The sequence below is a fragment of the Nicotiana tabacum genome, chromosome 16 (genome assembly GCF_000715075.1).
Source record: "Nicotiana tabacum cultivar K326 chromosome 16, ASM71507v2, whole genome shotgun sequence".
NCBI lineage: Eukaryota > Viridiplantae > Streptophyta > Magnoliopsida > Solanales > Solanaceae > Nicotiana > Nicotiana tabacum.
In genome coordinates this window covers 87,409,659-87,422,250 of record NC_134095.1, presented here as the reverse complement: position 1 = coordinate 87,422,250, position 12,592 = coordinate 87,409,659, and the positions used below count along the sequence as shown (strand labels likewise).

At 39.4% G+C, this 12,592-nt stretch overlaps 9 non-coding genes and 1 pseudogene across 9 annotated transcripts; all 10 read left to right on the top strand.

Annotated features, from left to right (window-relative positions):
* The first annotated feature begins 4,356 nt into the window (after positions 1-4,356).
* Positions 4,357-4,475, top strand: LOC142171186 (5S ribosomal RNA). Its single transcript, XR_012700799.1, has one exon. It is a non-coding gene; the product is annotated as a 5S ribosomal RNA (ribosomal RNA).
* Positions 4,476-5,016: 541 nt separating this feature from the next.
* Positions 5,017-5,135, top strand: LOC142171207 (5S ribosomal RNA). Its single transcript, XR_012700820.1, has one exon. It is a non-coding gene; the product is annotated as a 5S ribosomal RNA (ribosomal RNA).
* Positions 5,136-5,976: 841 nt separating this feature from the next.
* Positions 5,977-6,094, top strand: LOC142171256 (5S ribosomal RNA; annotated as a pseudogene).
* A 539-nt stretch (positions 6,095-6,633) lies between these two features.
* Positions 6,634-6,751, top strand: LOC142171221 (5S ribosomal RNA). Its single transcript, XR_012700834.1, has one exon. It is a non-coding gene; the product is annotated as a 5S ribosomal RNA (ribosomal RNA).
* A 541-nt stretch (positions 6,752-7,292) lies between these two features.
* Positions 7,293-7,411, top strand: LOC142171177 (5S ribosomal RNA). Its single transcript, XR_012700790.1, has one exon. It is a non-coding gene; the product is annotated as a 5S ribosomal RNA (ribosomal RNA).
* Positions 7,412-7,943: 532 nt separating this feature from the next.
* On the top strand, positions 7,944-8,061 carry LOC142171123 (5S ribosomal RNA). Its single transcript, XR_012700736.1, has one exon. It is a non-coding gene; the product is annotated as a 5S ribosomal RNA (ribosomal RNA).
* A 541-nt stretch (positions 8,062-8,602) lies between these two features.
* Positions 8,603-8,721, top strand: LOC142171194 (5S ribosomal RNA). Its single transcript, XR_012700807.1, has one exon. It is a non-coding gene; the product is annotated as a 5S ribosomal RNA (ribosomal RNA).
* Positions 8,722-9,263: 542 nt separating this feature from the next.
* On the top strand, positions 9,264-9,382 carry LOC142171215 (5S ribosomal RNA). The gene has a single exon (XR_012700828.1). It is a non-coding gene; the product is annotated as a 5S ribosomal RNA (ribosomal RNA).
* A 538-nt stretch (positions 9,383-9,920) lies between these two features.
* Positions 9,921-10,038, top strand: LOC142171081 (5S ribosomal RNA). Its single transcript, XR_012700694.1, has one exon. It is a non-coding gene; the product is annotated as a 5S ribosomal RNA (ribosomal RNA).
* A 541-nt stretch (positions 10,039-10,579) lies between these two features.
* Positions 10,580-10,698, top strand: LOC142171225 (5S ribosomal RNA). Its single transcript, XR_012700838.1, has one exon. It is a non-coding gene; the product is annotated as a 5S ribosomal RNA (ribosomal RNA).
* The last annotated feature ends 1,894 nt before the right edge of the window (positions 10,699-12,592 follow it).

The following is a 12,592-nucleotide window of genomic DNA, read 5'->3' as shown; positions in this document are numbered from 1 at the left end:
ATATATCGACGGCAGAGCTAATAAATTCCCAAAAGAGTTTTACGCATTGTAAACGATATTTTCTTACATGAATAATAAATTTTTTAAAGAGGATAGTTATGGAAAAGATCAAAAATACAATATACGATTATATAATAAAAATAAAGAAAATATTTAAATATTACGACTATCAACTACGACCTTACGGGCTTAGCACCGTTGCATTTGACTGTAACGACCCGACTGGTCGTTTTGAGCAATTGCGTCCGGTTCGGCAGTTTGAGGTCTCGAGCATCTTCATAAGATGTGTATTGACTTGCATGCATGATTTAATTCAGTTAACGGAAGATTCAGAGCCAAATTGGAAAAAGGAAACTAATTTTGGAAGTTTAAATGATGAGAATTTGACCGGAATTGGACTTTTAGGTAAACGGCCCCTGAATGGGTTATGGATGATCTCAACAGCTTCATATGGTGATTTTGGACTTAGGCGTGCGTCCGGATTTGGATTTGGAGGTCCGTAGGGTAATTTGAGGTGTTTCGCCGAAAGTTGAAAAAGTTTGACTCATAGTTGACTTTTGTGATAACGGGGTCGGAATGCAATTCCGAGAGTTGTAACAACTCTGTTATGTCATTTTGGACTTGTCTGCAAAATTTGGCGTCATTCCGGGTTAATTTGATAGGTTTCGGCACGAGTTTTGGAAGTTGGAAGGTTTGAAAGTTTCTAAGTTCAATTCATGGTCTGATTCGTCATTCCGGCGTTGTTTGATATGATTTGAGATCTCGAGCGAGTCCGTGTTAGGTTATATGACTTGTTTGTGTGTTTAGACGGGGTCCCGAGTGACTCGGGTGTGTTTCGGTGTGTTTCGGATCATTTTGGGTTGCTTTGGATGCTGATTATCTGATATCTGGTGTTTTTCTCCGCGTTCGCGAGAAGCCTCTCTCGTTCGCGAAGAAGAATTTGGCTTCTGGAAGTTTGTTCTTCGCGTTCGCGAAGAAGGAAATCTCAATTGCACAGGTTTGATTTCGCAGGTTCATATCTCACAATCTATAAGGAATTTGGAGATGATCTAAAACTGAAAGTTGTAGCCCTTTGTGCCTAGTTTTCAGAAATGTTAATTAAATGGCATTTAAATTTGTGTACAAAAAGTTATGGTAGTTATACTACAGGCTGTCCAGGAAGAGTTCGAAAATCTCTACTGCACAGGATTGATTTTGGAAGCTTATATCTCACGATATATAATGACTCAGGAAATGAGCAACCTATGAAACAATAATCCTTGGTATCTAGTTTTCAGAACATCAAACCATTTGTAATTTGGAGTTGTGTGCAAAAGGTTATGACTATTATACTAAAGGCTGTCTGTAATGAGTTTGGAAATCGCTGACGAGGAATTTACTCATCGCGAACGCGAGAAAAGGGTCGCGAACGTGAAGAACAATCCCTGGGCAGGCAGAATATATTCTCAAATCGAGTGTTAGACCATTTTATTCTATCTTGACTTGTGGAGCTCGGTTTTGAGCGATTCTTTGAGGGTTTTTCAAGCAAAACGATTGGCTAAGTGTTCTTAACCTAGAATTTATTATATTCCATGATTTTGTCTTCATTTTTATCATTTAATTTGTGATTTGAGTTGAGAAAAGTGTTGGTTTTTGAAGAAAATTCCTAAAATGAAAAATCATGATTTGAGGGGTCAAATGGTATCGGAATTTAATACATTTTGTATGGTTGAACTTATATTAGAATGGGCATTCGGTTTTTGTAAAATTTGTTGGGTTCCGAGGCACGAGCCCGGGGGTCGACTTTTGGACCGATTTTTGGATTTTTTAAAGATTGAGACTTTATGGTCCAGAATAGTTTCTTATGTGTTTTTTTGTGCTTTGAAGTTAATTTGGTTAGATTTGAGCCGCCTGGAGGTCCTTTCACCCGAGAAGTGCATTATAGAGTATCGTTTTGTCGTCTTTGAGGTAAGTATCTTGCCTAACCTTGTGGGGGGGACTTCCCCTTAGGAATTGAGTCTTTTATGCTAATTGTAGTCCGTGCATGCAAGGTGACGAGTGTGTGCTCTAACTTATTTGTGGGAAATATGCTCTAGGGTTCTTAGGTCCTTATGTTCAATATGTGGATAGTATTCTGTTATGATTGAGTTTAATAATTGCTTAAATTGTCTCTATATGCTCCATATGATGTTGCTAGCTTTCCTCAAATTCCTACGTGTTGCATTGACCCTTAATTGTCTTAATTGAAGTGATCGCCTTCCTTATTGTTTTGATACTTCTTGATTGTGAGTTCCTCTATGACTTCGTACAAATAGGTTACATGTCCAATTGTTGTGATTACCGGTGTAGTTATTATGTGTTTGTTATGTCTTGTTGTTTAGGTGAGGTTTCATTGTGAAGTTAATTATCGGTACAAGTTTGGTTATAGTTGATTCCCTTGCCGAGACATATTTAATCCTTATTGTTGGTTCCCTTGCCGGGATATGGTTGTTTCCTTATTGTTCCTTTGTCGGGATTCTTTTGTGATTAGTGTTGATTTATATATTAAATGGATCGGGTTGCATGCCGCAACAATATTAAATGGATCGGTTTGCATGCCACAACAATATTATATGGATCGGATTGCACGCCGCAACAATATTATATGGATCGGGTTGCACGCCGCAACAATATTATATGATTTGGATCGGGTTGCACGCCACAACAGTACTATATGATTGGGATCGGGTTGCACGCCGCAACAAGAAAGAATAAAAGTGAATATGGTGAGAACGAGAGTAAAAGCACGAAGAGTGGTGCCGTGCACTTTCTGCTACTGTGTTTATTTGTTGTTATCAATTCAAGTGTTTAAACTATTCAAATTCCTTTATTGTCGTGATCCTTTGTGTTAGAACCTACAATGTTTTCAATACCTCACCGTATATATATATACTTTAAACTTCAATAATTGTTACAGCCATAATTCAATTAGCTTCTCAATTATATCCCCTTAACCGTCTGAGGCCGTATTTTACTTAAAAGGGAATTTCTACTAAGTTTTAAGTTATTAAATCTCATGTTAAAGGTAATAATCCATTCAATGCTGTATTTTTAAATTAAAAGGGGTACTTTCTTTACTCAAATGATTTCAAAAGAAATAATTTCACCTTTTCTCGCTGGCTTTCCCAATTAGTTTGAAATTGTAATTTTACTTATATTAGGTAAATGTGACTTCTTGGACATATTAAGTGCATTGTACGAACATTATGTATTGTATAGCATGTGGATTCTGTTGTTAAAATTGAAAAGGAAAAGATGGGGGGCACAAGGTACCATGTGTGCGGATGATTCGGAAGTTAAGATTATTATATGAGAAATCGAGGATTGAGATGGTTGGGATTGTGTATTAGACATGATGCGATTGATTGAGTGGGGATTTCCTTCTTTAATTGAATACACTCTTACTTGTCTTTGTTCCTGTTATGTCAGTGTTAATTTACTTGGTTATCTGATTTACTTGGTTATCGTTCGTTTCTACCCGCGTTCTCCTTTATTGTTCTTATTGTTGTATTTTGATTTCTTTCCATTGTTGATATTACCTTGTTATCTTTATCGCAATATTTTATTATCATATCCTGTACATTTCATTTGACCAGTAGGTGTCTTGACTATTCCTCGTCACTACCCCACCGAGGTTAGTCTTGATACTTACTGGGCACCGCCGTGGTGTGCTCATACTACACTTCTATACATTTTTGTGTACAGATCCAGGTATTGATCGATAGTAGATGTGCGGGTTATCGCGGTGGAGACTCACGGTAACCTGTTGTTGCATTTGCAGGCCACAGAATCACCTTAGTTTGTATTTACGTTCTATTGATTCCTTCTCGTTCTGCAACAATGTCGTATTTATTTTGTATAATTACTCTTAGAAAGGCTTATGACTTGTACCAACGGTTTTGAGAATTGTGATTTATTGAGAGTTATTTAATTTGAAGTTAGTAAATACTAATATTATTTTTGTAAATGATAGGCTTACCTAGTTTAGAGACTAGGTGCCATCACGACCCCTTTGGAGGGATATCGGGTCGTGACAATGACATGTTACTATGCCTTGGCCTCGAAGGCGGCATCCGTAAAACGTCAAGTTGCGATGTCGTCGTTTCATGCGGCCCAGTTTAATAGGCATGTCGGGCCCTCTAATTGCGATATTATCACCGAGCGCGGCTTGTTGTTATTGGTCAATGTTTTTGCCCGCGAAAAATACATAAAATCAAAAGAGGAATCGCGTAAAATGGATAAATGAGCGTAAAGTTATGCCATTTTAGGGCTTCACACTTTCGTACCTAAAGCGGAAGGAGGAAAGGTAATAAGAAAATTTAGAGTGCAAGGAATGTCGGATGCGATCACACCAGCACTAACGCACCAGATTCCATCAGAACTCAGAAGTGAAGCGTGCTTAGGCGAGAGTATTACTAGGATGGGTGACCCCCTGGGAAGTCCTCGTGTTGCATCCCTCTTTTTGGAAAAATTTGTATCCAACTTCTTTTAATATATCGATGGTAGAGCTAATAAATTCACAAATGACTTTTACGCATTGTAAACGATATTTTTTTACATGAATAATAAAAAAAATTAAAGGGGATAATTATCAAAAAGATCGAAAAGGCAATGTACGATTTGATAATAAAAATAAAGAAAATACTCAAAAATTACGATTATCAACCACGATCATACGAGCTTAGCACCGTTGCACTTGACATGTCACTATGCCTTGGCCTCGAAGGCGACATCCGTAAAACGTCGACTTGTAATGTCTTCGTTCAATGCGACCCAGTTTAATAGGCATGCTGGGCTCTCTAATTGCGATATTATCGCCGAGCGCGGCTTGTTGTTATTGGTCAACGCTTTTGCCCGCGAAAAATACATAAAATTAAAAGAGGAATCGTGTAAAACGGATAAATTAGAGTAAAGTTATACCGTTTTAAGGCTTCATACTTTCGCACCTAAAGCGGAAGGAGGAAAGGTAATAAGAGAATTTAGAGTGCAAGGAATGTCGGATGCGATCATACCAACACTAACGCATGGGATCCCATCAGAACTCCGAAGCTAAGGGTGCTTGGGCGAGAGTAGTGTTAGGATGGGTGACCCCCTTGGAAGTCCTCGTATTGCATCCCGCATTTTGGCAAAATTTATAACCTACTTCTTTTTATATATCGAAGGTAGAGCTAATAAATTCACAAATGACTTTTACTCATTGTAAATGATATTTGTTTACATGAATAATAAAAAAATTTAAAGAGGATAATTATGGAAAAGATCAAAAAGGCAATATACGATTTGATAATAAAAATAAAATAATATTTAAAAATTACGATTATCAACCACGACCTTACGGGCTTAGCACCGTTGCACTTGACATGTCACTACGCCTTGGCCTCGAAGGCGGCATCCGTAAAATGTCGAGTCGCGATGTCGTCGTTTCATACGGCCCAGTTTTATAGGCATGGCGGGCCCTCTGCGTTATTATTGCCGAGCGCGGCTTGTTGTTATTGGTCAATGCTTTTGCCCATGAAAAATACATAAAATCAAAAGAGGAATTGCGCAAAACGGATAAATGAGCGTAAATTTATGCCGTTTTAAGGATTCACACTTTCGCACCTAAAGAGGAAGGAGGAAAGGTAATAAGAGAATTTAGAGTGCAAGGATTGTCGGATGTGATCATACCAGCACTAACGCAATGGATCATATCATCACTAAAACTTCGACTTGCGATACCGTTGTTCCATGTGGCCCAGTTTATTTGGCATTCCGGGCCCTCTAATTGTGATATTATCGCCGAGCGCGGCTGGTTGTTATTGGTCAACGCTTTTGCCTTCGAAAAATACATAAAATCAAAAGAGTAATCGCGTGTAACGGATAAATGAGCGTAAAGTTATGCCGTTTTAAGGCATCACACTTTCGCACCTAAAGCAGAAGGAGGAAGGGTAATAAGAGATTTAGAGTGCAAGAAATGTTGGATGTGATCATACCAGCACTAACGCACCAGGTCTCATCAGAACTCTGAAGTTAAGTTGCTTGGACGAGAGCAGTACTAGGATGGGTGACTCACTAGGAAGTCCTCGTGTTGCATCCCTTTTTTTGTCAAAGTTTGTATCTTACTTTTTTTAATATATCGACGGTAGAGCTAATAAATTCACAAATAACTTTTACGCATTGTAAACGATATTTTTTTACATGAATAATAAAAAAATTTAAAAGGATAATTATGGAAAAGATCAAAAAGGCAATATACGATTTGATAATAAAAATAAAGAAAATATTTAAAAATTACGATTATCAACCACGACCTTACGGGTTTAGCACCATTGCACTTGACGTGTCACTACACCTTGGCCTCGAAGGCGGCATCCATAAAACTTCGAGTTTCCATGTCGTCGTTCTATGTGGTCCAGTTTAATAGGCATGTCAGGCCCCTAATTGCGATATTATCGCCGTGCGCGGCTTGTTGTTAATGGTCAACGCTTTTGCTCCCAAAAAATACATAAAATCAAAAGAACAATCGCATAAAATGGATAAATGAGCGTAAAGTTATGTCGTTTTAAGGCTTCACACTTTCGCACCTAAAACGGAAGGAAGAAAGGTAATAAGAGAATTTAGAGTGCAAGGAATGTCGGATGCGATCATACCAGCACTAATGTACCGGATCCCATCAGAACTCCAAAGTTAAATGTGCTTTGGCGAGAGTAGTACTAGGTGGGTAACCCCCTGGGACGTCCTCGTGTTGCATCCCTCTTTTTGGCAAAACTTGTATCCTACTTCTTTTAATATATAGACGGTAAAGCTAATAAATTCATAAATGACTTTTACGCATTGTAAACGATATTTTTTTACATGAATTATAATTTTTTTTAAAGAGGGTAATTATGGAAAAGATCAAAAAGGCAATATATGATTTGATAATAAAAATAAAGAAAATATTTAAAAATGACGATCATCAACCACGACCTTACGGGCTTAGAACCGTTGCAATTGACATGTCACTACGCCTTGGCCTCGAATGCGGCATCCGTAAAACGTCAAGTTGCGATATCGTCGTTCCATGAGGCCCAGTTTAATAGGCATGTCAGGCACTCTAATTGCGATATTATCATCGAGCGCAGCTTGTTGTTATTGGTCGACGTTTTTTCCCACGAAAAATACATAAAATCAAAAGAGGAATCGTGTAAAACGAATAAATGAGCGTAAAATTATGCCGTTTTAAGGCTTCACGCTTTCGCACCTAAAGCGGAAGGAGGAAAGGTAATAAGAGAATTTAGAGTGCATGAAATGTCGGATGTGATCATACCAGCACTAACGCATCGGATCCCATCAGAACTCTGAAGCTAAGCATGCTTGGGCGAGAGTAGTGTTAGGATGGGTGACCCCCTGGGAAGTCCTCGTATTGCATCCCGCTTTTTGGAAAAATTTATAACCTACTTCTTTTAATATATCGATGGTAGAGCTAATAAATTCATAAATGACTTTTACGCATTGTAAACGATATTTTCTTACATGAATAATAAATTCTTTTGAAGAGGATAATTATGGAAAAGATCAAAAAGGCAATATACGATTTGATAATAAAAATAAAAAAATATTTAAAAATTACGATTATCAACCACAACCTTACGGGCTTAGCACCATTGCACTTGACATGTCATTACGCCTTGGCCTCGAAGGCGGCATCCGTAAAATGTCGAGTTGCGATGTCGTCGTTCCATGCGGCCCAGTTTAATAGGCATGGCGGGCCCTCTAATTGCGATATTGTCGCGAGTGCGGCTTGTTGTCAACGCTTTTTCCCGCCAAAAATACATAAAAGCAAAAGAGGAATCGCGTAAAACAGATAAATGTGCGTAAAGTTATGCCGTTTTAAGGCTTCACACTTTCGCACCTAACGCAGAAGGATGAAAGGTAATAAGAGAATTTAGAGTGCAATGAATGTCGGATGCGATCATACCAGCACTAATGCACCGGAACCCATCAGAACTCCGAAGTTAAGTGTGCTTTGACGAGAGTAGTACTAGGTGGGTGACCCCCTGGGAAGTCCTCGCATTGCATCCCTCTTTTTGGACAAATTTGTATCCTACTTCTTTTAATATATCGACAGTAGAGCTAATAAATTCACAAATGACTTTTACGCATTGTAAACGATATTGTTTTACATGAATATCAAATAAATTTTAATAGGATAATTATGGAAAAGATCAAAAAGGCAAAATACGATTTCGTAATAAAAATAAATAAAATATATAAAAATTATGATTATCTACAACGACCTTACGAGCTTAGCACTGTTGCACTTGACATGTCACTACGCGTTGGCCTCGAAGGCAGCATCCGTAAAACGTCGAGTTGCGATGTCGTCGTTCCATGCGGCCCAGTTTAATAGGCATGGCGTGCCCTCTAATTGCGATATTATCGCCGAGCGCGGCTTGTTGTTATTGGTCAACGCTTTTGACCGTGAAAAATACATAAAATCAAAAGAGGAATCGCGTAAAACGGATAAATGAGCGTAAAGTTAAGCCGTTTTAAGGCTTCACACTTTCACACCTAAAGCGGAAGGAGGAATGGTAACAAGAGAATTTAGAGTGCAAGGAATATCGGATGCGATCATACAAGCACTAACGCACTGGATCCCATCAGAACTCCGAAGTGAAGCGTGCTTGGGTGAGAGTAGTACTAGCATGGGTGACCCCCTGGGACGTCCTCGTGTTGCATCCCTCTTTTTGGCAAAACTTGTATCCTACTTCTTTTAATATAGCGGCGGTAGAGCTAATAAATTCATAAATGACTTTTACGTATTGTAAACGATATTTTTTTACATGAATAATAAAAAAAATTTGAAGAGGATAATTATGGAAAAGATCAAAAAGGCAATATTTGATTTGATAATAAAAATAAAGAAAATATTTAAAAATGACGATTATCAACCACGACCTTAAGGGCTTAGCACCGTTGCAATTGACATGTCACTACGCCTTGGCCTCGAAGGCGGCATCCGTAAAACGTCAAGTTGCGATATCGTCGTTCCATGCGGCCCAGTTTAATAGGCATGTCGGGCACTCTAATTGCGATATTATCATCAAGCGCGGCTTGTTGTTATTGGTCAACATTTTTGCCCGCGAAAAATACATAAAATCAAAAGAGGAATCGTGTAAAACGGAAAAATGAGCGTAAAATTATGCCGTTTTAAGGCTTCACACTTTCGCACCTAAAGCGGAAGGAGGAAAGGTAATAAGAGAATTTAGAGTGCAAGGAATGTCGGATGCGATCATACCAACACTAACGCATGGGATCCCATCAGAACTCCGAAGCTAAGCGTGCTTGGGCGAGAGTAGTGTTAGGATGGGTGACCCCCTAGGAAGTCCTCGTATTGCGTCCCGCTTTTTGGCAAAATTTATAACCTACTTCTTTTAATATATCGATGGAAGAGCTAATAAATTCACAAATGACTTTTACGCATTGTAAACGATATTTTCTTACATGAATAATAAATTTTTTTAAAGAGGATAATTATGGAAAAGATCAAAAAGGCAATATACGATTTGATAATAAAAATAAAAAATATTTAAAAATTACGATTATCAACCACAACCTTACGGGCTTAGCACCATTGCACTTGATATGTCACTACGCCTTGGACTCAAAGGCGGCATCCGTAAAATGTCGAGTCGTGATGTCGTCGTTCCATGCGGCCCAGTTTAATAGGCATGGCAGGCCCTCTAATTGCGGTATTGTCGCGAGCGCGGCTTGTTGTTATTGGTCAACGCTTTTGCCCGAAAAAAATACATAAAATCAAAAGAGGAATCGCGTAAAACGGATAAATGAGCGTAAAGTTATGCCATTTTAAGGATTCACACTTTCGCACCTAAAGCGGAAGGAAGAAAGGTAATAAGAGAATTTAGAGTGCAAGGAATGTCGGATGCGATCATACCAGCACTAATGCACCGGATCCCATCAGAACTCCGAAGTTAAGTGTGCTTTGGCGAGAGTAGTACTAGGTGGGTGACCCCCTGGGAAGTCCTCGCGTTGCATCCCTCTTTTTGGCCAAATTTGTATCCTACTTCTTTTAATATATCGACGGTAGAGCTAATAAATTCACAAATGACTTTTACGCATTGTAAACGATATTTTTTTACATGAATAATAAATAAATTTTAAGAGGATAATTATGGAAAAGATCAAAAAGGCAAAATACGATTTGGTAATAAAAATAAAGAAAATATTTAAAAATTACGATTATCTACAACGACCTTACGAGCTTAGCACTGTTGCACTTGACATGTCATTACGCCTTGGCCTCGAAGGCTGCATCCGTAAAACGTCGAGTTGTGATGTCGTCGTTCCATGCGGCCTAGTTTAATAGGCATGGTGGGCCCTCTAATTGCGATATTATCGCCGAGCGCGGCTTGTTGTTATTGGTCAACACTTTTGCCCGTGAAAAATACATAAAATCAAAAGAGGAATCGCATAAAACGGATAAATGAGCGTAAAGTTATGTCATTTTAAGGCTTCATACTTTCGCACCTAAAGCGGAAAGAGGAATGGTAATAAGAGAATTTAGAGTGCAAGGAATATCGGATGCGATCATACAAGCACTAACGCACTGGATCCCATCAGAACTCCGAAGTTAGGCGTGTTTGGGCTAGAGTAGTACTTGGATGGGTGACTCCCTGGGAAGTCCTCGTGTTGCATCTCTCTTTTGAGCAAAATTTGTATCCTACTTCTTTTAATATATCGATGGTAGAGCTAATAAATTCACAAATGACTTTTACGCATTGTAAACGATATTTTTTTACATGAATAATAAAAAATTTAAAAAGTATAATTATACTCCGATGGGCGATACTATTTTTGTGGCCCGCGTATATCGGTCTTGTGTGGTGACTATTGGGGGTTTGGAGACCCCGAGTGGACCTTTTGTTGCTTAGTATGGTTGATTTTTATGTGATATTGGGCATCGATTGGTTGTCTATGTGTCATGCTGTTCTAGATTATCACGCTAAGACGGTGACGTTGGCTATGCCGAGGGTGCCACAAATAGAGTGGTGAGGTTCATTAGATTATGTGCCCAGTAGAGTGATTTCGTTTCTGAAAGCCCAGCGGATGGTTAGGAAGGGTTGTCTTTCTTACTTGGCCTTTGTGAGCGATGTCAGTGCAGAGACTCCTACCATTGATTCATTTCTTGTGGTGAGGGATTTTCCAAATGTGTTTCCTGTAGACCTGTCGGGCATGCCGCTGGACAGGGATATTGACTTCGGTATTGAGTTGGTGTTGGGCACTCAGCCCATTTCTGTTCCACCATATCGTATGGCACCGGCGGAGTTAAAGGAATTGAAGGAGTAGCTTCAGGAACTTGTTGATAAGGGGTTTATTCGGCCTAGTGTGTCACCTTGGAGTGCGCTTGTTCTATTTGTGAAGAACAAGGATGGCACAATGAGAATGTGCACTGATTACAGGCAGTTGAATAAAGTCACAATCAAGAACAAGTATCCTTTGCCTCGTATTGATGATTTATTTGACCAGCTTCAAGGAGCGAGGGTGTTCTCCAAGATTGATCTCAGGTCAGGGCATCACCAGTTGAAGATCAAGGACTCGGACATTCTTAAGATAGCTTTTAAGACCCGATATGGTCATTATGAGTTCCTTATGATGTCTTTTGGGCTGACCAATGCCCCAGCAGCGTTCATACATTTGATGAACAATGGGTTTCGACCTTATCTCGACTCGTCTGTTATTGTATTCATTGATAATATTCTGGTGTGCTCGCGTAGACAGGAGGAGCATACTGAGCATTTGAGAGTGGTATTGCAGCGGTTGAGGGAGGAGAAACTTTATGCTAAGTTCTCCAAGTGTAAGTTTTGGCTCGGTTTAGTTGCATTCTTGGGGCACGTGGTGTCCAGTGAGGGTATCTAGATTGATTCGAAGAAGATAGAGGCGGTTTGGAGTTGGCCCAGACCGTCCTTAGCCACGGAGATTCATAGCTTTCTTGGTTTAGCGGGTTATTACCATCGGTTCGTTCAGGGATTTTCATCTATTGCATTACCCTTGACCAAGTTGACCCAAAAGGGTGCTCCTTTCAGGTGGTCGGATGTGTGTGAGGCGAGCTTTCAGAAGCTCAAGACCGTCTTGACCACAGCTCCACTGTTAGTTTTGCCATCAGTTTCAGGTTCTTATACAGTATATTGTGATGCTTCTCGAGTTGGTATTAGGTGTGTGTTGATGCAGGAGGGTAGAGTGATTGTTTATGCTTCTCGTCAGTTGAAGCCCCATGAGAAGAACTACCCTGTTCATGATTTGAAGTTGGTTGCCATTGTTCACGTGTTGAAGATTTGGAGGCATTATCTTTATGGTGTGTCTTGTAAGGTGTTTACTGATCATCGTAGCCTCCAGTAGTTGTTCAAGAAGAAAGATCTCAATTTGAGGCAGTGGAGATGGTTAGAGCTGCTAAAGGACTATGATATTACTATTTTGTACTATCCGGAGAAGGCCAATATAGTTGTTGATGCCTTGAGTAGGAAGACAGTGAGTATGGGCAGTCTTGCATTTATTCCTATTGGGGAGAGACCTCTTGCGGTTGATGTTCAGGCTT